The following is an 18282-nucleotide window of genomic DNA, read 5'->3' as shown; positions in this document are numbered from 1 at the left end:
CTGAGAGAAAAGCTTTTAAGGAGGAGAAAACCAAAAGTGCAAAGACCAGGAAGCAGAGGAAAAAATGATCTCACCCCGCTGCCCAGAACAGCTCTGGCCTCTTGTAGAACACAGCCTGTAGGGGGCAGCAGAGGAAGCCTGAAGTCCAGTTAAGAGCTGACCGTGGGAGGGTAGGAGGGATGAAGGCCCGGACTGGGAAGGTAGCAGGGAGTGGTGAGGTGGAGACGTGGACCAGTTAGGCTGCCCGCTCCAGGCAAAGGCGAAAGCCTTGCCACTGGATGGGTGTGAGCTGTAGGACAGTGTTAGAGTCCGGGGTTTCCCCAATGGTACCCTTCAGGGAGGAAAGAAAGACTGGTACTTGGGGGTACCTTGGAGCAGGTGGGAAACCTGAGGATCCAAGAGAAAGTTCAGTCACTCGCTAGTACCTGGCAGTGGTGACTTGCTAGGACCTGGCAGTGGTGACTTGCTAGGACCTGGCAGTGGTGACATTGAACATCAGCTCTCCACCTGCCCCACAGGTGGTGTGGTCAGCTTGTAGCCGCCAGCTTAAACTCTGGTCGTATGTTGGTAAGATCCATGACCCTTGTTTTAACGAATTCTAGGGCCTCACGCAGCCTGGCTAAGGTGGGGCTGGGTAGGTAGGGGGAAGTGGGCTGTAGAAATGACACGTCCTTCCCCACTCCCCACCCTTACCCCCTGCTGCACGTGGATAAAGGTTGCAACATTATGCCATCCAGTAAGAATCTGACTATTAGGGAATATTTACTGGGGGCTGTCACCACCCACTCTTGATCATTTATGTGTTTATTTGCTTATTATCTATCTGCAGCTTCCCCCATCCCGTGTCAGCTCCATGGGGTAGGGGGTGACCTGTTCGCCCCTGTGTTCCCAACACCTAGGAGGGTGTGACCCCAAATTAGCACTTGTCTGGTGGATGACTGTCGTGAAGCTGTAGATTACCAGTCCCGTGTTACTAACAAGGAAACTGGGATTCACACACTTTTACCTTCAGCTCACTTAGCCAGTAATAGTAACAATTATGATGAGAACAATATCATTTATTAGGTGCTTGTTAATTGCCAAATAATCCTGTTGACAACCCTATGGATTTGTACTATTTTTATCCCATCTTACAGACCAAGAAACTAATGTCAAAGAGGTTAAGTGGCTTGTTCAAGGACACCCAGCTGGGAAGTGGCAGAAGTGGGGTTGGATCTGTAATCATTCGTCCCACCCAGCTGTGTTGCAGTGTGTGCTTAGCTCTGCGCGTTCTCCACACCAGGTGTCCTGGTCGCCTGTGTTACGTCCCGCTGGCCAGGCCCCACTCTCTGTATCAGGTTTCACTTGCTAGACTTTTCTGTTTTTGACAAACACTGAAAAATCATTCCTTTGTAATTTCCACTTAACCTTACAGACAACTCCGCAGCACCTTGGGCTGCCCTGGTGTCTCTACTGGAACTCCGCCTCTATGGAGTTGAATTTCCCCTGAAGAGATCACGGGCCCAGCTTCTCCAGGTAAGATGCGGGATGCAGGTGGCTTTCGGCTTTGTGAGAACAACTTTTAGGACTGATGCTCAAATGCCCCCACACCTGACCCAGATCCGATTTCCCTGCCACACTTCCAGGCTTTTATCACCCTGCTAGAGACCCACAGAGTGGATTTCCACCCCTCACCCTTCCACAGGGGGGTTCAGTAGTCGGTTTAGTAAAAGAAGTGGGTTAATATAGCTTCAGAGGGTTACAAATGGAAGTGGTCACACTGACATTTCCTTAACGGCATATGTGCCGCATCACCGTCACCACCTCTGACATTTACAGATCTTTCACTTTGTGCCGAGCGCTATTTCCAGTACCTTTGCACATGTGTTCGCTCATTTAATCCTCTCAACAACCTTATGACTTTACTGTTCTTAGTAACTCCATTTACAAACCAAGAAATTGACATACAGAGTTTAGGTAACGTACCCAGTGTCACAGAGCTAGGAGTCGGCAGAGCTGGGATTCGAACCCCGTTACTCTGGCTATAGAATCCCTGCTCTGAGTCATCAGTCCTCACTCCTAGTTCTGCGTACACATCACCTTGAGGACTTGTTAACAGGTGGATCTGATTCAGTTCATCAGGGGCGGGTGCCCCTTCATCTGCATCTCTAACAAGCTCCCCCAGATCATCTTGTCGCTGTGCCTCAGTGGACCATCTTTTGTGTAGCAGTTCCCTAAATCCTTACCTTATTCTGCTCCCTACATATTTATCCAAAGTCATATTACCCAAACTATATGTATTTGAAAATGTCACCAAGGGTCAAACCCCTTCCTGCTTCTCGACGCAGAGCAGTCCTAGACACATTCAGTGCCTTGCATCATTCCAGAAGCAGCAGGAGATTGGAGAGTGTGCCATGCAGTCAGTTAATAACAGTTACTTAGTACATACCTGTCAGTGAGCCCGATATTCGGAGTAAGCATGGCGACTGGCTTGGGTCAAGGTAGCAGTGGCTCCATCACCTGGGTCCCTGCATGACCTCAATGAGCAGAGTCCCCTGCTAAGCAGCAGTGGACACACACACACACACACTGAGAGATGACGGGCTGACATCTGGGGGTCGTTCGTTGCTGCACTGGAAGATAACCCACCCTCACCGCAACACCAGCCATTCACATTCATTGCATGATACACCCGCTCAGCTCCGCCCCTGTTCCTTGTGGAGTATCAGGTCCCATTGCAGGAATAACAGTCTCCATGTCTTGTCATTCTTTAATTCAATAATCAATGGTTGAGAGATTATTATGGGTGAGCACTGTGCTCGGAGCCTGTCCTCAGACAGCGTAATAGGGGAGATAATAGACATATACAAGTATCTTGAATAGACATCGGAAAACAGGCACAAAGGACATGTTAGAAGAGCCCAGGGAAGATCAGTGATTTCACTGCCCACCTACACTCCATCGACACTGACGTTAAAGGCTCTGCTGATTCTGCCTCAGAGACTTTGCACCTGCCCTTTTCCCTTTCTGAAGCTCACTCCTTACAATTTCCTCTCCTTTCAAATGTCCCCCCTCAGTGATGTCTTTCTTCCCAGAACCCAGGATATAGCCCGAACACACCCTGCACTCAAGAAATATTGTCGAATAAATTCTGATTGTTACCTTTGAGGAAGTGATGTTTGATCACAGGGATGGTGGGAGATTAACAATGAAGATGGGAAAGAAAGACAGGATGGCAGAGTCTTTGTGGAAGAAAGGACAAGACAGGAACATAGTTCAGCCCATAAACAGGAACAGCGATTTTTACTTCCGGGCAGTTCCCGTAACCACCAGTCGGAAGAAATAGGTTAAACTAGCTCCAAGGTCATTGACGTTGAACTGTGGTGGATTCAGCCATTGTATTGGCTTCATCGTCTTCACCCCTAAAGCTCTGGTTTTGTTTTCTCAATCTTATAGTCATGACTCATTAGGACCCAAACTTCGCAGTTTTCATAGGAAATAATTCAATTCAGACTCACCCACCACTGCAGGATGCAACACATCCTTAAGTGGCATTATTGATCTGCCTTTCCAAGCCCGTCCTGGCCACCCATGATCAGCAGCCCAAGCTATGGCCTTGCTGATGATTCCTTACAGATCCAGCCGGTTTCTGGGAAGGAGGGACACTCATAACTTTCACATATGACTCACTGTTTTCAATCACCTTTCTCAGGTTCAGACCATCCGGGTAACTAAAGGAGCTTTGTAGCCAGACTCGCTACATCGTTCTTGACTCCCCTTAAAACTCCCTGATGGCCTGTTACAAGGAAGATTGAGCTTCAAATGGAAAACTGCCAAAATTGTGCCGTTTTGACACTTGGAAGCACGCAATGCCAGTGCAGTTAATTTATGTGAGAAACAGCTCTGCTCGCTAACCCACCGGCAGCCGCCAAATGGTTATAGAGTCAACAGTGCCCCCTGGTGGCGCCAGCTGGTATATTCTGCTGGTGGAGAGAAAAATAAAAGCTCAGATTTCTGGGTCTAAGCAAAGGCGCAGACACATCCTAAGAGTGCCATTCAGTTCAGCAGCATTTCACACTCGTGAGTGTCTTCTCAAGAGGCAATATTGGTCACTACTGGCCCCTTTGCCTCTGACTCGTGAGTACAACCTATTTCCTGGGGTGGCCCATCTGCAACAGGATTTCCGTAGAGCGTTTCCCACTTAAAGCAGTTACCTTAATGGAGCTTAGGAGACTGACTTTTGATCTCTGTGGACCGTTGGAGAGATTAAAGCTCAGGCCGGCTGGGATTAGGTACAAGGCTGGCGAGAAGATAAAGCATTTACACAAAAATCCAAAATTACTGGGCATTACATTTACTGATGGAACTCCTCCAGTGCAACTACGTATTCACTGAGAATTAGAGAAGCAGAACCACTATGAATAGGGCGTTTATTTTAGGAATGAGACCTTATAGAATTGTGGGAGACGCTGGGGATATAAAGATCCAGAAGAGGGAGTTGGAGGATAAGCAAAACTCACCAACCAGCTTTCCTGAGGTACTGACACGTGATTCAGGGCAGGCTGGGCTTTCAGCTCCTTCGAGGTGAACATCCTGGAACTTGAAGAAGAATCTGGAGAGGCACGTGTGCCCAGCTTCCAGGGTGGGACAATGCAAGGGGAGCTGTTCAAAGAGTATGTGAAGAGTTCAGCTTCTGCCGTGGCCAACTAAACACCTACAGGATCGATCTTCCCATAGGTGACAATGGTAAGTTCTGCATAAAATACAAAACAAGAAGAGAAGGACAAACACATGAACAAGACCATTTCCCTGAAGACTCTAAGAAAAGAATGAAGGGAGGCAGGCAGATTCCAGAAGGGAGTTGACATTTGGGAGGAGGAAAAGGCATGGAGAAGTTTTCCTAATTCTGTGTCTTTTCCCCTAAGAACAGATCACAGTCACTGCTGCTTGGGACAACTCTTACTTCTGTTGAAACCCACTCTTTATGGTCTAAAGAACCAGAGGACACAGTTTGGGGCCACCATAGCCACTGGAAAGGAGAAGGGAGGAATCCAAAAATGGACTGAGCCAGAAAGCAAGATCCCCAAATTCTGTGCGTAAATTTTGCCCATGTCTTTGGGGGACCCATGAGCCACACGGAGAATAAAAGAACTGAACTGATTGGAGCTGCAGCCCGAGAGACTTTTTTGGAATCCGACCGTGTTCATTGCGAGCCAAAAGAAAAACGTTAACATTTTTCTGAGGAATGTAACAGAATCCAGATTCTCCACAGAATTCAGAATCCATACAGCATCACATTTACCATGTGCAGAGAATCATTCCAAATTATTTGACATTCAAAAACGAGGAAGACGTGAAAGCAGAGCCTAACCCTCTCCTTTGGTCACCCCAGTGACATCCTTGGTGCTCATTCCTGCATCAAGTGCTTAAAGTAACTGCAGTGGTTTCTCTTTCCTGCTCTGCCCCTTGGATGAAACAAGCCGTAAAGTCACGGGACACAGCCAAAGGGGAAACTAGTATGTTGTCTTCCTGCAACCAAGAGAAAGGGATCATAGGATCAAAAGGAAGAACTAGAAGCAAATACATTCACACAGAGGGATAATATGTATCTCTTTAAATGCCCACAGCAGCAAATGAACTTGAAAATCCTGCCTTTTCCACCTCTTTGCTGTATAATGGATCTTCCTTTTTCCTTTTCTCAGTCCTTCCATCTTCTCGTCTCTGCCCAAAGTGAGTACCAGGAATTTCGTTAGGAGATGCAGATTTCATGGTCAGCAAGTTAGGAATAATCCCTCCTTTTATGGATCCCTTAGGTCAGTGACTTAACCTCTCAGCCTCATTTTGAAAACATGACTAAAATTTGGGATAATTATACTTACCTTTCATGTTGTTCTTGTTAGTCAGGACTCATTCCAGTACCCTAAAACTGAAGGGAAATGGTATTTGCTTCTATGAATGGGGAGTTCAGGCATGCAATTGGCTTCAGGTATGGTTGAGTCCAGACTCAGTGAAAGAATCATGTGTCTCATGTATGTCTTTTTCTTCCCCCATCGACTTTGTTTCTTTTTGCGTATTAGCTTTACTTCTCCTACAAATTACTTAGTCTCCCAGAGCCTCGATTTGGTCATCCGTAACATAGAATATTAATAATGCCATCTTCATAGGGAGGTTCTAAGAATTATATGAGGTTTGTATGTGTGAATCATGAAGCATAGTGACCAGTGTATAGTAAGGGGTCAAAAATCTCAGTTGTTACTATTATTATATCCCAATATAGGTATGGGTATTAAGGAAAAACATCTGTCTGCTGCATGAATAATAAATATTGACTGGGACCCTGTAGGTGATCCGACGACCGTAGCAGCTGCTAGTGATACAATGGGAAAGGGCAGAGGATTAATTTAAATCAGCATGAGAATTTCACTGGTATAATCAGCTGAATGGCTCAGAGAAGGGGGGGTGACTCATGTCAGCTGTTCCCATTGAGCTTGAATAGGGAAATCGAGAAAGACTATGAAATCTGCGTGTGGGCACAGAAACTGGTCTGGAACTGGCACTGAAATTAGGAGATAAATAAGACTGCCGAAGGGCTTTGGGGGTGAGGGAGGCTGACAGTGGAGCCAGAAGACAGCACAGGGGCTCCTGGCAGCTTACCCCGCCCCACCAGAATGGTGGCCTCTGCGCCCTGAACCAAGGGGCCTGAGATGAGGGGTCCACAGAGCAGGGGCTAGGCTGCCCTTGTGAAGGGGAAGCCTGACTCTGGGGTCGCTTCCCATCTTGGCGTTTCTCTTCTACAGCAAGTAGGACCCACCTCCTCTGGAAGTCCGACCTCCCTCCTGCCCTCAGCAATCTGAGCCTCTCCCTCCAGCCCGCTGTCCATGCTCCCCTCCCCCTCTTGATGCTAATAAAAATAACAAGAGCTAATATGTGTTACCACTTACAATATGCCAGGTTCTGGTTTAAGCACTTTCCATGGACGAATTCACTGGGTCTTCCTGAGTCTCCTGACTCCTCATGCAGTTCTCCCCCTAGGGTCCCTCTAAATAAGAAGGTTCATTCTTTACTGAACAGGAGGCAAGATATGTATTAGTCTACCCATTTTGCAGATGAGTAAACTGATGCACAGTGAGATGAACCATGAGTGAGTTGCTGAGTGGGGGATTAACTCCAGATCATCTAAGTTCTGGTTTGGCACTCTTTCCACTGCACCCGAGGTCTCCACGTTCTTTCAGATTCCACGGAACAAAGGCATGGGGTGCCAGCTGGGTATTTTTTTTGCTCCAAGGACAGTATCCCAACCTGAACGAATGGGTCCAAAAGAAGGACTTTAAGGGTTCTTGCCACTTAATATTCAAGAGGTTGGCTGCCCCAAAGCCTGGCTGGATCCTGGGGCTCAAACAAAGATACAAAGAGACAGACTTTTTTTTCCCCCACCTTTCTTGTCTCTTCAGCTTGCCTTACTCTCGGGTGGGATGCCCTAGGTGGTCGGCCATGAGGATTCCAGACGTGCATCCTACCAGTTTGCCTGCCCTGGTAGAAAAGCAAATTCAGTTTCCTAGCAACTGGAACACAAGTCCTGGGGCTGCATTTCATTGGTTGTAGCTTTGGTCACATGTTCATCCTGATCCAATCCCCATGGCCCATCAGGGGCTGAGCTCTGATTGGCCAGGCCTGGGTCCTATACTCCTTCCCTCATACCAGGGAAGGAGACTTAACCCCATAAACCACGCTGAGGGGGAATGAAGAGTCTTTACCCAAAGGAAAATAGGGGTGCTTTTAACAGAAAGAAAATTAGTACTGGGTGAGCGAAACCATCATCCAGAAATGGTTTCCAATGCGTGTGCCACTGTGTCAATATTTTATTTTGCAAACTAAATACAGTTTAAATATTCAGCGAGCTGTGAATTGAATCAGTGGCCGTTATAATTTCATATGATAAAGGATAGTTTCATTTTTAAAAGCTGCGAAGGACAGAATGGCAGGATAAGGCACATGCTTGATGAGACAGGTCAGGCGGCAAGGTCGCATAGACTTGTACTTGGTCCCTATGCTGTAATATTCCAGCGAGAGTTCCCTCAAGGACGCCCTGTGAGGATGGGAGTTTGAACAGCGCTGCCTTTTCACGGGCTGCTCCTCAGCAGTCAGCACCCAGGAGACCTGGCAGGGAAGAGAGGCCCTGAGGTGTCTTCTTTCATCTACAAGCCTGCAGTGATATTTATTCCAGCGCTGGCATGAGGCTTCCCCCTTCATAAGCTGGGCAGCCTGCTGCGTTGTACCGGACAAGAGGAAGGTGGTCACTCGTGCATCCTTTTGTTGCAGCACTGGTCATTAATCACTCATCCTCCTGCTGTATTTTTGAGGCCGGTTGGTTGAAATTGGCATGAAACCCAGAAATCGGGGGAAACATTACCCTGTTTTACCACTTTAGGAAGAGCAGCGGGGCTTAGCATCATCTAGAGCTGCGGATTTGAGTACATGTAAGTTTCCCGTTCTCCTCCCCTCCCCCCTCCCCACTTCTTCCTCCACATCTCCCCGTGTAACAACCTCCTTCACTGAGACCACCTGTGTTCCAAGAGCCCAGGACCACGAGTGCTAGAAGCTTCTGGGCTCATGTTGTTTCATTGTGGATTGGAAAAGTCCTAGGAAAGGAATTTTGATTAGCCCCATCCATCGTAGGTCCCGATATTCCCCAAATCATCGTCACCAGGGAGGCAAAGCTAGAAGCGGTGTGTGTGTGTGTGTGTGTGTTAGGAAGAGAGATGGGAAGGTGGTGTAGAGGATGGCTTTCCAATATCGGAAGGCTGCATTTCCGTAAGAAAAGGGAGGACGGGCAGAGAGAAGACTCTGACATTGGGACTCTACACCCGCGTCTTACTCATGCCCTTTATTTTGGAATTTCTTTCTTACCTGGGTGATCCCTAGCCGCTAGGGAGCATTTGGACATTGTGGGGCACTTTTCTTGTCCCAGGAGCTGGAGGCACTACCATACATAATTCAGTGGACAGGGGCCAGGGATGGGAAACCACCTGCCCTGTGGATGCATGTCCCACACGTTGGAAAAGTGTCTTAGCCAAATGCTTCTGGTGCCTCTGTTGCAAGGCACGATTTTCCTTGGAGGGGACAGAGGCATGTGCAAACCAGCGACGAAGGTCTCCTCTTCCAACATTCGAGATGCCCACTGAAATACTCAGCAGTACTGCTGAATTATCTAAGTGGGGTTCCCGTGTGCTCTGCAAATCCAATGCTGTTGAAAGCGATCAACTTACGTATTTCACACCTCGCAATGAAATGGTTTATTAACCCTTTCCGCAGAGAAGCGAATGGCCAACGGTGGCTACAGATTAATGATTACTCTTAGCATTACGTGAAGGAAGAGAAATTGAGAGTGTTCAAGAAGAGAGAATCCAGTTTCACAGCGTGCACCAGCCAGAGACTGTGTGAAGGAGACCAAGGCAGGGGAGTGAGGTCTACCCTAAATGCCGCAGTTTCCATCTCTCCCATCACCTTCTTCTCTGGGCTCAAAGTGTCCCAGGATCGGCCCCGCCTTGCTGTATACACCACGGCAATTATCCACTCCCCAAGCATTTCACTAGAGGAAAGCGAGAAACAGTGAAATTGTTCATGTAAATTACAGACGTGCCGGCAAAGTGACTCACAAGGGAAGTGCATTCATTGAAGTCAGACTCCCAGCCCCCCAGGCCCCCACCCCGGCCGCCCACACTGAGCACCCACACTCCCCCGAGACTTCCCATCACTTGCAGGCGTACAGACTTCACAGCAAAGTGCACAGAGCAAAATACTGGGCTTGGGATGAGGTGGAGAATTCTGTGAAGCTTCTTCATTTTTTACAGCTCTAAACGTTTGCTCATCATTAGGAAAAACTCTTCAGCCTTTGTATGTGGGTAACAGTGCATTGTGTTTAAGGGGTGGAAAAGCTGCTGGCCTTTGGAAACTGATGCATTATTTCTCCCCCTTGGATGGTGGTAGGTCCTTATAACTTTTTTAATGTGTTTTTTTAAATACATTTTATTTGAGTTTGGCATGGAGGCTTTCTGTGTTGGCTTTTTTTTTTTTCTTTGCAAGCCATTTTTATCCAATTCTGGGTCCTCTTTCGTTAATAAGTGTTCTGTGAATAAGCTATAGGATAGGTGAAGGTAAGGGTTCTGTCTCCTGATTCAAGCGATGCATTCCAAGCCCTTCACAATTCCCTTCCTGCCTTAAGCACCAACATTCTGTTCTCTTTAGCATCATGATCCTGGATGACCCTTGCTTCTACGGGCAGAGCCGTGAGTGGAGGTGACGTCTTGAATATGTCGTCACAACGTGGTCGGCCCAAGGACAAAACTGGCGTCTAGGATGGCAGAGATGGAAGAGGGCAAGTAGACGGCACTTACATAAAGTAACCAGCCCAGGTGCCCGTTTATTAACGGGGTAATGAATTCCAGCGCCCGCGAAGGCAAGTCAGGTGAGCTTCCTGTGGCTGAAGCCGTACATCGTGCCGGAAGGGATGCAGGACCTTTACTCCTGCCCGCCCTTCTTTGCTCTGCTGCCCACAGGTGGTGACTCTGAGTGCGTCACCGGAACTCTTCCGCTTGCCTCTCAGGGTAAGAGCGTCACCAGAGACAGCGCTCACGGACCTCGTGATCCCTGATATTTAATTTCCTTTAGCTTAATTTATTTGGGCCTCAGGAATTAAAGAACTAGGTGTTCCCTGCAGCCACACTGTTTTCTGACCATCACCGGGAGGGGGCAGAGGGAAGGAAGGAGCGGCCGGTACGTGCCGGGCCCTTTAAACAAAGCATCTCAGGTAATCTGGCACAGCAGCCCCACCCACCCGCTGCTAGTACTGGATCCATTTCACAGATGACACAACCAAGGCCCAGAGAGATGGAGTCACTTGCCCAGGGTCACACAGCTGGATAGTGACAGAGCTGGACCTTGAGTCCTGGGTTCCCCCAATCCCAGTGCCCTTGATTTTGCTATTTCTCTCTCTCAGGGAGAGGAAGAGGAATCACCCTCTCTAAGACCTTCATGGGAGGAAGTTTTGTTTTTTTGCTTTTTTTTTTAATTGAAGTATATTTGATTTACAACGTGTTAATTTCTGCTGCACAGTAAAATGATTCAGTTATACATAGGTATGCATTCTTTTTCATATTCTTTTCCATTATGGTTTATCACAGGATATTGAATATAGTTCCCTGTGCTCTACAATAGGACCTTGTTGTTCATCCGTCCTATATATACTAGTTTGCATCTGCTAACCCCAAACTCCATGGGAGGAAGTTTACACACCACAGACATTTTCAGATTTCACTAGAGTTGTATTATTTTTCCACATCTAGACACCACTGTAAAACCAAGGTGGTCTGAGTGAACAGAGGATCAACCCAACAGAGGCTTCAACATCTGGCGGGGCTCCTGATGGCCACGTGAAGCTTTTCTTCTGCAGCAGGCCGCCTGGGTGAGCCTGAAGTTGGAGGGAAGCAAATGACAGGAAAGCCTCTTAGCAACCTCTGGCTTCTTTCTCAGAGATTTGCCTCCATTTCATAATTTCTTATCAGCACTGAATTCAGTCAGGTCCCTCAGCTGTCAGCTCAGCCTTGCCAGACGACGCAGTTCATAAGCCATAGAGATTCAACTCGCGGCTCCATTCATTTGGTCAGATGAATAAAAAGTATTTTATGGGTGCTTTTGGAAGGGGGCCCTGTTGCCTTTTGTCTTCTCATCATTCAAAAGGGGGCTTTAGTGTAAGCACTTAAGTCATTGGACGTGTGGGTTTAGCCTGCCAGGATCTTAGGTTCAATCACATTTAATTTTCTTCGTTCACATTAACAATGATCAAAACACCTTGTAACACGGGAGACGGGATCAGAATGGAGATCATGACAGTTCGCGGAGATGACTAACCGCACACTCTGCTCCAGGAGGCTCGTCCCTTTGGGGCTACAGGACAGGTGGTGGCTTGTGTTCTCACAGGTAAAGAAGAGCGACTTTAGGATCCCAACTGTTTTCAAGCGATTTCCCCCAACACTGCAGGGTGAATAAATGCTTCGAAGGTCTAGGGTCACGGGCTCTGTCACACGACCAGAGGTTCCTCTTTGAGGACACAAGTGCAAAGGTGAAAGTCTTCGCATCAGTGAAAAGGGAAGTTCTTCTTGTTGAGCTGATATGCCGAGGCTGCTTTATGAAATAAAAATCAGATGAAGCTCTGTTTTCCGGAGTGGGCTCGGGAGCCTGAGAGAAGTACGTTACCTGTCTGACCTCGTTAGGCATCTTGCTAGCAAATGCATAGAACGAGATGATGCCATTTGCTGTGGGGCCTGGTGCTCTGAATTGAGATGTACTGTGGGCGGAAGCAGGACACGGGACAAGGGGATGAGTCTGTAACATGGGCTGGACTGAGCCAGCTGCAGAAACCGGCGTCCTGGAGAAGAAGTCTTTTCTCTTTCCCCTGGCCGTGTGCTCCATCGCTGAGGACGTTAGAGTCCAGGAGGATTAAAGGAGAAGCAGGTCTGGAAGCTACTCTCACCTCCGACCCCATCCCTGATCAAGAAATCATGTGTGAGCTTTGGGTGGATTAGATCATCTACAGAAAGCAGAAAGGGCCAGTTCTCGTCGATCAGGGAGGATTGAGTTGTGGGGAATTAACCGAACACTGGCCTAGCTGTAGCTTGAGCCAATCAGAGTTTCTCTGAGGCGTTTAATAAAAGTCAAGAGGTAGAGATTTCAGATACTGTGCAGTGGTTCAGTTTTGCTACATAGACCCAGGTTTCATTTTTCGGCCACCGTCGTGAGCCTTTGGCTGCCTCATGGTGGCAAGATGGCTGCTGTGCCTCCAGATACCGTGACTGGGTTCCAGGTAGGAGGAAGAAGGGAAGGGAAAAAGCAAAAGCTCTTCTGTGGCAGGCGTAATTGAGATAACCCCCAGAGATTTCCTGCCCTTATCCCAGACACTGGCAGTATGATGAGATATCTGCCTGTGATTATAGCTACATGATAAATGGAATTTTTCAGATGTGATCAAGATGTACAATCAGTGAACTTGGCATTCATCCAAAGGGAGGTTATCTTGGTGGGCCTAATATAATCGAATGGGGTTCGTCTCTAGGAGCTGAGAGTGGGTGACCCTGGAGGACAGCCAGCAAGGAGAATGGGACCTCAGTCCTACAACCACACAGAACTGAATTCCAACCACCTGAACGAGCTTGGAGGCAAGTGATTCTCCAGGGCCTCAAGGTAAGAGTCCAGCCTGGCTGACATCTTGATTTCAGGTATGTGAGACCCTCAGCAGGGAACCTAGTTGAGCCCACCTGGACTTGTGACCTCCAGAACCAGGAGCTGACAGGTAGGTGCTTTTTTAAGCTGCTGTGTTTGTGGTATTTACTGAGATGGCTCCGGCTCATGGTTGCAGTAGAAACTGAATGTACTTTGGGGGCTTCCCTGGGGGCACAGTGGTTAAGAATCCACCTGCCAATGCAGGGGACACGGGTTCGAGCTCTGCTCCGGGAAGATCCCACATGCCGCAGAGCACCTAAGCCCGTGCACCACAACTACTGAGCCTGCACTCTAGAGCCCACGAGCCGCCACTACTGAGCCCGAGTGCCACAACTACTGAAGCCCCCGCACCTAGAGCCCGTGCTCCCCAATAAGAGAAGCCACCGCAATGAGAAGCCCGCGGACCGCAAGGAAGAGTAGCCCCCGCTCGCCGCAACTAGAGAAAGCCGGCGCGCAGCAACGAAGACCCAACGCAGCCAAAAATAAATAAATAAATGTATTTTTTAAAAAAAGAAACTTACTATACTTTCCTAGGAGGTTTGGCCTTTCAGCTGGGAAAGGATGTCCTCCCCAGCAGATGTCTAACCAGACCCTGGGTGGCAGACCCACCAGTGCCTACATCCGGGGTGAGACCACCGTGATGTCTCAAAATTCACTGAAGCCTGGATGAGGCACCCCCATCTCCTTATGTCGCCATGCCCTGGGGGCCTGGGGGGGGGATGGGATTTCACCCATTCGGAAACATGATGATGTCACTTGGGGTGGTTACTTTAACAGGGTTGTTTTGAAGATCCAATTAGAAAGGAGATGGGGAAGTTCACAGAGAAGTTACTAGTGTGCTGTCCACATCTGAGATCTCTAGTAAGGAATCGCTTTTCAGAGATGCTTTGTTTTTCTGTAATGGATGAACTAGTTACAGTTGGGCGAGGTTCCCCCAGAGGACGTGACCCCCCCAGAGGATGTGACCCCCCCCCAGAGGATGTGGCCTCTGGTTGACCTGTAGCTGGCCCCAGGCATTGGAGGCCCCTCACTGCCCCCTGTCCTTGGGATGTTCGCTGCCCCACACAGGAGCTATTTCAAGGATGCACCTCGAGAAAGCAGGTGTGGTGGAGACCTCAGGATGCTGTGGGTGCCTGAACCCGGGGGAAGGCCTCTCTATAAACTCTAAGATGCCGCGGGCTGGAGGGCAGTGACCTCCTGGTCCTGGGGTGCCAAAGACAAGCCCTGGAGGAAAGTTCCCTGCTTATTAAACGGCCACCTCCCCATCTGGAGAGGCTGTGTCCTCCTTCTGTCCCTCCCTGCCCTCCGGGTACTGGGGCCAGCTTCAGACTGTATCAGGGAAACTCCCAGGGGTGTGAGACCAACCAGAGTGGTGCTGAGAAGATCAGGCAGCTTTAGTGAACACGCTGCAGAAGACACTCCCCTAATTAAAAGGAACCACCATTAGCCTTAAAGCAGGTTATTCCCTCAGAGACATCCAGGGGCTATCTTAAAACGTTTTGAATTTTTGTCGTCCATCCTCTGATTAGACAGTAAACAGAGACTCCCAAGTTAGTAGTTCCTGGAGGTTGGTGAAGGAGTTCTAATTGGATGAGAATTTTCATGACTGCCAACAAATTCAAAACGTGTGCCCTTTTTTAGGATAGCTGTAATCCTGGGCGATCAGATAGGGTATTGCCGGGAGGCCAGAAAGTACAGAAGGATGCTGGAAATTCAGACAGGCTTTGGAACGTTCCTGAGAATAAGAACCTCAAATGTAACCAAAATTGGGCGAGAAACTTTCCAGCTTGACTGCAACTGTATACCTTGACTCCAAGAAAGGAAAATTAACATACAGCGAACCCTGTATGCCAAGTCCTAAATCTTTGAGATGACGTTGCAAGTGTTAATGTTTGTCCTCTTGTCACATAATACTAGGACCTGGGTTATCTACTTGAATGTAGACCCCTTGAACGCAGGGACCAGGTCTGTCTTGTTCACTGTCGCATCCCCAGCATTTAATACGGTGTTTGGCCCCACTTAACACATTTCAAGAAATATCTGTTGAAGAAGATGTGAATGGAACAGTCCCTGTATCAGAGACTGTGACCTCAGGTCTACAGACATCCACTGGGTCGAGCCAAAGGGAGCAGGTGTCAGGCAGGAGGGAGACGGGGACAGTGGCAAATGGACGAGCACCGTCTGGGTTAAAGGACAGGCAGTACTCAACCCCGGTCAGCTGTTGCCATGCACGAGTGAGGGCCCGGGGTAGCTGAGCCCACTGAGTTATAGGTAAAATGTCCTAATGTGTGAGTGTTGGCCACTAATTTAATGTCTTTAAAAGATGAAACAAGGTTTTTTAAAAAACCTGTTGTAACAGGGAGGAGCCAAATCTGACTCCATGTTGGACCTGTTTCTTTCACTTTAACCTTTGCTTGCCGCTGCTTTTGTTCACTAAAAGGACTCTGTCTATACAGAACCGCCTGCCTCGGGGAACCCTGCCCCTCTGCCTGAATGTTAAACCAAATGCCTTTGTTCAGGGAAGCATCCGGACCCTGTCCACCTGTGCACGGCTGCAAGAAAGAAGAAATGAACACATCCCCTCCCCGGGGCTGGCCATTCCAGGGGACATTCGCAAAACTTATGGCCTCTGTACTGTCTTCCTCATCTCCTCCCCCTCTCTGTGCTAGAAAAGAAACTGGCATCCAAACCTCAAGAAGATGGTTATTTTGAGACTCTAGTCTGCCATCTTCTCGGTCTGCCGGTTTTCCAGATAAAGTCGGATTCCCTGCCTCAACACCTCGTCTCCGATTCATTGGCCTGTTTTGCGGCGAGCAGAGCGAGCTCGGGCTCAGTAACACTGCGGGCCTGTGAGTTGTTCTCTGGCTCCATCTTTGTGATCTTTGCCCCAAAGAAACAAACAGATCCGCAAGGAAAGCACTGCCTAAAAAGAGTCACACAGAACTTGTCAGCAAGTTACTTTTTCCCTTTGTGTATTCCTGCTCACACAGAAGGGTGTAAAATTCTGAAAATCCTTGGCACGAGAGTGGACGAAACCTGTGGATTCTTAAAAGCATTGCTCTTCCCTGCAATTAAAACGTGAATGACAAATGTCCTGAAATCTGACTTGGAAGGTATGTTGGTTTGGACTCTGGAAGGAAAGGAGGCTGCCTGAGATGTTGTCATACGTGAAAAGCAGACACACTTTGGAAGCAGGGGAAAACAGAAGCGGAGAGTGACCGGGGTCTTGCAGCAGATGTGTCAGTCCGGACTCCTTGCAGAGGTGCTGATACTGGGAAAGAAGCCTCTCTTGGGAGCTCATCACAGAAATTTCCCTGAAGAAATGGCATTCTCTTCATCACTGTCACCCACGGAGAACAAGATTCTGGTCTGTTTAGTGGAAAGTACAGACACTGTACAAAGAGACGTTGTACGCTACTTGTCGGTTAGGTTCTGTAGCAGTGTCCTGAGGCTGCTGCAATAAATTACCACAAACCGGGTGGCTTAAAACACAGAAATTTATTCTCTCACGGTTCTAGAGGCCAGAAGTGCAAGGCCAAGGTGTCTGCAGGGCCGTGCTCCCTCCAGAGGCTCTAGGGGAGGATACCTCCGGCCTCTTCCAGCTTCTGGGGACCCCGAGCATTCCTTGGTTTTAGGTGTATCACTCCAATCTCTGCCTCTGTCTTCATGTGGCATTTTCCCTTGGGTGTCTCTGGGCGTCCTTTTCTGTCTCTTACAGGGGTATTCTCACTGGATTTAAGGCCACCCTTATCCACTATGACTGCGTTTCCAGCCTTACCTTAATTACATCTGCAAAGGCCCTATTTCCAAATAAGGTCACGTTCTGAGGTCCTAGGTGGACATATTTTGAGGGGGGCAGTATTCAACCCAGCCCAGAATCTGAAGGCAGGGTGGGGTTAGGGATACAGAAATGATTGATCATGTCTCTTTTGTCCTGGCCACACAAATAAAGCTATTAGACAGGAGGTGTGGTAGATGACCACACAGCCTGGAAGACCTCGCAGGGCGGGAGCCAGGGGAGCATGCTGGCTCCGTTCCCATCTGCCCCTTCAACGCCCATTGGCCAATGCCCGCTGGATGCCAAGGGCACAGCCTCCCTGGGCACAGAGCTGGGAGGACCTGTGGGGAAAATGAAGACACCACTCACCTCCCCAGGTCAGCATCAGTTGAGAGATAGATATAGGAGCCAAACAGATGGAGAAAAATCCATCAGCGCTACTACTGGAAAAGCGAGCTTGGGGGACAGGACCCGTGGCCAGATTCATGTAACAGGAGATCACAGGAGAGGCTGGGGGGCTCTGAAGGGAGTGGGGCAGGGCTGGGCTCCTACCGCCTCTGTCCTATGCCCAGCCTCCCCTGTCAGACAACTCACTCCTTCTCCATGGGCAGGATTCAGGGAGGGGCAGAGACAAAGGTAGATGTTACCTTCCAGCCCTCCTGGTGGATGGGCTAAGAAGGATGCTAACATCCCCCCTGTCGAAACAGGAGTCGGAAGAGTTAAGCAGCCTCCTTGTTGAAGCAAAATTCATCAATTTTGTAGAGCAGGGGTTGGCCAACTACAGCCGTGGGCCAAACCCGGGCTTCTGCCTGTTTTTTGTCAATAAAGTTTTATTAGAACATAGCCGTGTCCATCCATTGACATCTCGCCCCTGGCTCCTTTCCTGCCACAAAGGCAGAATAGAATAGTTGTGACAGAGACTGTGTTTCCTGCAGGGCTAAACCTACTATCTGGCTCTTGTAAATATTTTTCCAACCCCTAGGGTATAGGATTTGAAAGATCTTTTCAGTTGCCCCCCCCCCCCCCCCCGGGTACAGAATACAGTGCTCAAGGGGGTGGGATGCTAATTTAGGAAAGGCTCCCTGGAGGTCAGACCATCTGAAAGGATGGGACAGTCACAGTTCGTGCCCTTATCCCAGGACAGAGGAGAAGACAGAATCACTCTCATTCTCAAAATTGTTATTTCTCTCCCTCTCCCCCTCTTAGCAGAGAGGATATAGTCCAAAAAGTGTGAGTTCAATGTGTATATA

General features: G+C 48.6%; 1 long non-coding RNA gene across 2 annotated transcripts; it reads left to right on the top strand.

Moving 5' to 3' along the window:
• The first annotated feature begins 1411 nt into the window (after positions 1-1411).
• LOC137204196 (uncharacterized) lies at positions 1412-13720 on the top strand. 2 transcript variants are annotated; one of them, XR_010933463.1, is made up of 4 exons: positions 1412-1515; positions 10225-10444; positions 11322-11440; positions 13088-13720. It is a non-coding gene; the product is annotated as an uncharacterized lncRNA (long non-coding RNA). The 2 variants fall into 2 exon arrangements; XR_010933462.1 differs by having other exon boundaries at positions 10225-11440.
• Positions 13721-18282: the final 4562 nt, after the last annotated feature.

The sequence above is a fragment of the Pseudorca crassidens genome, chromosome 12 (genome assembly GCF_039906515.1).
Source record: "Pseudorca crassidens isolate mPseCra1 chromosome 12, mPseCra1.hap1, whole genome shotgun sequence".
Taxonomy (NCBI): Eukaryota; Metazoa; Chordata; class Mammalia; order Artiodactyla; family Delphinidae; genus Pseudorca; species Pseudorca crassidens.
The sequence above is the reverse complement of the archived record's forward strand: the minus strand, read 5'-3'. Positions and strand labels throughout refer to the sequence as shown.